Here is a 6,946-nt window from a genome sequence, read left to right on the forward strand (position 1 = left end):
AGATGTTTGCTCAGAAATGTCATTAGACATCGTTATTGTCAGGTCAAACTCACTGACCATGTTATATGACAAAAATAATCCTATACCCACATGTCAGCTCTCTCTACCTCACAATGGTAAGTATGGATCCACTTGTTAATTTGGAGTAAGCAAATGAATAATTTAGAAAAAATAAGAACACTGTTGGGATCAAGTGGGACCCATGCTTTATTGTAGTGAGTGTGAGATAGAGGGAGAGGTGACATGTTGGTCTATAGGTATTTTGGTCATTATGACATGGCAAACGGGATTTGAGCTGACAACCATGGTGTCGAGTGACATCTTTGAGCATGCACCTAACTAAGCGATGGCATTTTTGAGCAGTTGAAATTTCTAGTGGCAAAACTGAGTAGTGAGACATAAAATGATAAAAACTTTTTTTTGGGTCTGTCTAGGGCACATTATCTTAGTTATCGCACATCCAAGCAACTCAATTAATCTAGAAAGGAAAAGAAAAAGGACCAAAGAAAATATTTGCATGAATCTTAACGTAAAATCAATGACATAGAATTTAGATGTGCTTTACGAAACTGTTTTTTTTTCTTTTCTTTCTTATGGTTACGTCATTTAGATATGCGAGTTGTGCCCTAGACATTATTTTAATGTGACAAGGTACGTGGAGAAATAGAATAAAAAGTTCAGAACTAAAATAATTTCACAGCACAAAGACCTCCCAAAGTCAAAACTGAATCACCTACTAGTATTAGTATATGAAAGCCTCAAAAGAATTCCAAGTTTTCAACCAATATCTTTCACATTAACAATTCTATTAAGAAGAATCATCCATTGACTCCATTATAGTACTACCCATTTTGCAGCACCCCCTGTCTTCAAGAGCCCGACATAGAAATTCAAACTAAAAGCAATGAGCCGCGAACTGCAGATGCTTAGGTTCCTTGTAGTGGAACTAACCCATCAGGGTTTAAGTCCTACATTTGGCATTTGTGCTGGTATTTTCTGGATTTATTTCAATCATCCCGGCGATGTTCGTTCAATGGGAGGGGACATTCTCGTCAACTATGAGGTATCTGTGGTGACTTTGTCAACTGCCAGCTCATGATCTTGAAGGTGCTCATAAAGATGAGATGTGCGTGTGTTCATATGAGTGAGTATATCCGTGTGATTGTAAGCATCTGCAATTGTACTGTGTTAAAAAAAATGGCCCAAAGACTTCCAGCCCACAGACACGATAAATCTCATAATTAGGCAGCAAATTTTATAAAAGGGTGCCGATAATTAAAAGGACTTATACTCCATGCATGGGCTCAAATCAATTGTATAAATACCCCCTACCCGCCCTGCTCTTTTTCTCCTCATCCTTCACACACACCTTCTCTCGCTCAACCATTTTTGTCCTTTCCCTAGAGACACCCAAGGTGATCCACAAACAGCTAGCCCATCGTACGGAAGCTCGCCACTGCTCCGGCCTCCGGCCGAATTAGGCTACGAGCCGCGCAATACAACAACGCCCCGTGCGCGCACCCCCGCGACGCCGTCGCCTGCGGTAGCGCACGCCGGCCGGCCGAGAGCGGCACGTGGACTTCGCAACAAGACGACGAGCGCTCCGCTCTAAAGTCACTATAGCTTGCTTTGATCTCGTTTCTCAATTGCATCGACCGGTCCTATCCATTTGCCTATAAATTCAGTGCCCTTGCTAGGGTTTGAGCCTCCCCTGTTTCAGTTTCCCTCCAAAACCAAAGCTAGCTCCGCACGCTTGAGCTTCCTTTGCTTGCATATAGCCGTCATGTGTGAGGGGCTCATTGACCGGCCGTTGCTGCCGTGCCGGTGCAATGCCAAGAACGGCGGCGGCGTGGCCGTGTCTCCAATCGACGACCACACTGTCGTCGTTGTGTCCATGTCGGCGCCCGTCCTTGCTGACAGGCCGTCGTCGTTGACCAAGGACGCGGCGAAGGAGGCCGTGTCGATCCTGGGGCTGTCATTGCCGATGATCATGACGGGGCTCATACTCTACGTCCGTCCGATGATCTCGATGCTGTTCCTCGGCCGGCTCGGCGAGCTGGCCCTGGCCGGCGGGTCCCTCGCCATGGGTTTCGCCAACATCACCGGGTACTCAGTCCTGTCCGGCCTCGCCTCAGGCATGGAACCCGTCTGCGGCCAGGCCGTCGGCGCCAAGAACCTGCCACTCGTCGGCGCCACCATGCAGCGGATGGTGCTCTTCCTCCTCGTCGTCTCCGTGCCAGTCGCCTTCCTCTGGGTTCAGATGGAGCCGCTTCTCCTGCTTTGCGGTCAGCATGCCGCCGTCTCCGCCGCGGCGCAGCGCTACATTCTATTCTGCCTGCCCGACCTCCTCTTTCAGTCTTTCCTCCACCCGCTCCGTATCTACCTCCGCACGCAGTCCATAAACCTCCCGCTCACCACTTGCGCCACGCTCGCCGTCGCTCTCCACCTCCCCATCAACTACCTCCTCGTATCGGTGCTCGGGCTCGGCGTCGAAGGAGTCGCACTCGCCTCTGCCTGGACCAACCTCAACCTCGTGCTCTTCCTCCTCGGTTATGTCTACGTCACCGGCGTGCACCATGCCACCGGTGGCTTCACGCTGTCATACAAGCTTTTCAAGGACGATGTTGCTGCGTGGGTGCGGCTGGCTAGGCTCGCCGTCGAGAGCTGCGCGAGCGTGTGCCTCGAGTGGTGGTGGTACGAGATCATGATCCTGCTGTGCGGCCTCCTGGCCAACCCCGAGGCCACCGTCGCCTCCATGGGGGTGCTTATCCAGACCACATCGCTGCTCTACATCTTCCCGTCGTCTCTCAGCTTCGGCGTGTCGACCCGGGTCAGCAACGAGCTCGGCGCGAACCGTCCAGCTGCCGCGCGCGCCGTGGCCACCGCGGGGCTCGCGCTGAGCGCACTTCAGGGCGTCATCTCCTTCCTGTTCGCCGTGGCTGTGCGCAACGTGTGGGCGCGCATGTTCACGACGGACGCGGCCATCCTTGCGCTCACGGCGTCGGTGCTTCCTGTCCTCGGGATGTGCGAGCTCGGAAACTGCCCTCAGACCACCGGATGCGGCGTGCTCCGAGGGAGCGCGCGGCCCAAGGACGGCGCACACGTCAACCTCGCCGCCTTCTACGGCGTCGGGATGCCCGTTGCCCTCGGGCTCGCGTTCTGGTCCGGCATGGACTTCAAGGGGCTCTGGCTTGGCCTTCTCGCCGCGCAGGCGGCGTGTGTCACGGTGATGCTCGTGGTGATCGGGCGCACGGACTGGAACAGACAGGCTGAGCTGGCGCAGGTGCTCGCCGGAGTCGCCGACGACATCGAACACGGAGGCTATGTCAACGGAGACGGTGGGAAAGACGCGGCCGAGTGCGTCAAGGTTGCGGCGCCCCACGGCGACGAGGACTCTAGCTTGCTCATCACTGTGGTAGGGCTGACCGGCGCGCCTTGACAACGACGGCCGTCGGCGTACGAATCACGGTAATTAGCTGGCCAGTAGAACGTGGGAGACAGACAATTTTCCAGTCCGAACATTTTTTTGGGGGAGTTCATATGAGTTGGTGTGTGTGTATCAACATACGTGTGTGCGGTACCACGTTATATTGGAGGAAAACACCTGTAATTACATGGTCTTAACTAGGTGTGTTGAGTGACCTAGTTACACCTTTTTTTCCCCACTTTTATTAGGTGGCCTGGTGGTTCATCTATTGTTTTTTCATTATGATGTATTTCAATTGTAAGTAGACACTTATATATACATGAATGGAGTATATATACATATTTTTACAGAATTGGCACTGTTTTCAATTCAAATGGAACTATATTTTACAGAAGTATACCCCACATCTTTTGGAATTTGCTAAATTTCGTTTCAAAAATCTCGCAACAACATTCTTTTCAAAATTATGGAAGTAGTGTGAACTTTGAGGAACATGGAAATCTGAGAATAACATATCTATTTTCTCGTAGAAAGGTACGTGGAATACATCATAATTGGCATGCAACTCCATAAATTTGGAGTAATAATAGTATTTTTTTAAATTAGTAGTCATCAATTTACACATCCTTATTTTATTATGATCAGCATCCTTAGTTTGTGTTCTTGTCTTCTTGATAGGTGATGCATTTCTTTGTTTGCCGGACTCAGCTATGAAAGCGTAGCCATGTGTCACTGTAGCAATATGAGACACCCCGCGCGTTGCTACGTTAACTTTATTTAAAAATGCATAGATAGTTGCTAAAAAATAACTAAATCTAATGAAAAGAAAATGTAAGCTTGAAAATCAATGAAAAAGTCTCTAAAAATATAATATAAACTTTTGAATTACTGTTAAAAATATCATTTCAAAAAAAAAGTGAAGGATGACTAACATGCATGTATATGGCGGCGATACATGCATAGACTAATGCAAAAATAGTTGTAATTTATAAGTTCACTTATGTGGCAGATTGCATGTCTTAGTGAGAGAGAAGACTTAAATGCATGGCCTTGGTAAGGACGATGAGGTGAACAATTTGCATGTTGAGAAAACTGGAACCAACTTTTAAGAATGTAAGATATGAGCTAGCAGCTTTAATTTAGTGCATGTTAAGCAGGGTATAGTGTATTAATTCAATACTAAATAGCTAATACTTTATAAAGTACTCTCTCCGTTCCAAAAGACTTGTCGTGGTTTGAATTTTTGGAAGGGAGGGAGTATCTAACGGTTACACAGTCTAATAAAATTACATAATTTACGAATTTTGATATGGAAGGACGGCTAGGGCTCATACAAGTTGCAGCCCCGCCACCATCTTAGTCTATCTACTCCTCACAATAAGAGCTAGGATAACTTCGTTGACAAGATAAACAATTCATGGCCTATTTGACATATGTACTTGGATATGGTAGAACAGCATCAGCGGTTTGTGAGATCGATACAACAAAGAGATATTCTAGTGCTTTATATTTTCTTACATGGTATTGCAGAAATCATTGTCCAAAAACCTAATCCATTATTTGTTCAATTAATATTAATGAAAGATTTATTTACTCTATAATATTTTTTTTACGTTGTAACAAAGCCAAGGGGTCTTAAGCGCAAGACCGGACCAATGCACTATTTTTTTTGTTGCTGTCTATACTGATCACACAATTAAGGCTTAGTGGAGCTTAAATGTGAGTGGGTGTTGAGGGACTTTCGAAGTAACTAAATAGGGCACAAATTCAATAAAAGTGAGACTAGAAGATTCATCCAACAACGAAATATGGTATCCTTTCATATCCACACATAACTCCTCAACACAACTTGTTCATCTGTTTCATGATACTCCCTCTAGTTGGGTTTATAAAAAGGGCACGGATTTTTAGATCTTTTATTTCATTAGTGAAACATGTATAGTATTTCCGCAAACATAAAAATTAAAATAAAACATGTATAGTATGCCAAAAAAATCATATTAGAATCTTCAATTGACGATGAATATCAAGATATATTTTTTCCAAGTAAAATTGACAAAAAATCGTACCCAACTAGAGGGAGTACGTGAAATTAGCAGTGAGCTCCTCAACTAGAAAAATAAATTCTGTAGCATCGCGCAATGATGTGGCACCTGCCAACTGAAAATATTACAGACCATCTGTTCTACTCTCTCAGTTCCTAAATATTTGTCTTTCTAGAGATTTCAACAAGTGACTACATACAAAATAAAATGAGTGAATCTATACTCTAAAACATGTCTATATATATCTGTATGTGGTAACCATTTAAAATCTCTAAAAAGACAAGTATTTAGAAACGGAGGGAGTACCAGTCATCTCTTGACTATTGGAGCTTAACGGACCATCTGTTCCGGAAAAGTTAAACAGTTGCTACGACCTAGTAGAGTTTTTTTTTGCGGGGTTACAACCTAGTAGAGCTTAACGGACCATCACTACGCTGTCATTGCGGGTGCGCCTCCTAGTGCTTGCATGTTTTAGATGTACACGCACTCGTGAATATGTGAACGCAACGGTCAACGTACGGATGTGGAAGTTACGAGCCAAGTCAATTATCACTACCTGGCAGAGACAGGGTAAAAAAGCACCAACATTTACGATGGTTAATTACATAGAGTATTAGACCCGTTTCTCTTACAACGTGCGGTTAATAGCACATGCGAAAGCAGCTGGTTGGATCACGCACCAATAATCCTACACTTACGGGGCATTGGATACGGGAAAGAGGTTACGTGCTAACGTGCCTACTCTTCATTAATCTCTTCCACTTTGAATTTCGTTGAGGGTCTCATCACTAACCAACCACAGATTTGCACTTCCATCTGTAACTCCTTTCGTGTCAAAACAGTCCATAAGTATAGCATTTCCCGATCACGCACACACGTAGAGTACGTACGTACGCACCACGCAGGTGATTGCGCACGATAAGTGTTGGACGAGTGATGACCGCCACGATTACGTACGTGCTTGTCACTATCGCCGTGTCGGCCGGGGTGAGGTTTGGCTGCCGCCCGGACCGCCGGTACTGGGCAAAGGTGAGAACGCAGTGTGCATGCCGGTGGATTCGCCGTCCTTCCTGCGCCGTTGTTGGAGCCAGTCGGCTGGCTTGGACGGGCGCCTATGCATGCATGCACCCATCCAACCCAACGTCCAATTTAACCTACCGCAGCTACCTTAGCGTTGTTGTCCACTATACTAGGACGATGCACCGTTTACACGACCGCGATCGATCACAGACCAAAAAATATCTTCCCTGCTCATTTGGTTATTAAATATATTCTCTTCGTTTTAAAATACAGTTAAAGTCAAAATGTGTACACTTTAATCAAGTTTAGAAAACAAATATCATCATCTAGAACAAGAAATGCCGAGCGGAGAAGATCAAGGGAATGATAGCAGAGGGATACAAATTAATGTCCAAAATGTCTGTTTTGAGGCCAAAACTAAACTAGACAGATGTCACAGAATTGTAGGGAAAAA

The 6,946-nt window shown here is 45.8% G+C and overlaps 1 pseudogene; it reads left to right on the forward strand.

Moving 5' to 3' along the window:
* Positions 1-1,368: 1,368 nt before the first annotated feature.
* Positions 1,369-3,728, forward strand: LOC125533157 (protein DETOXIFICATION 49 pseudogene; annotated as a pseudogene).
* The last annotated feature ends 3,218 nt before the right edge of the window (positions 3,729-6,946 follow it).

The sequence above is a fragment of the Triticum urartu genome, chromosome 1A, assembly GCF_056163025.1.
Source record: "Triticum urartu cultivar PI428250 chromosome 1A, HENAU_Tu73, whole genome shotgun sequence".
NCBI classification, from domain to species: domain Eukaryota; kingdom Viridiplantae; phylum Streptophyta; class Magnoliopsida; order Poales; family Poaceae; genus Triticum; species Triticum urartu.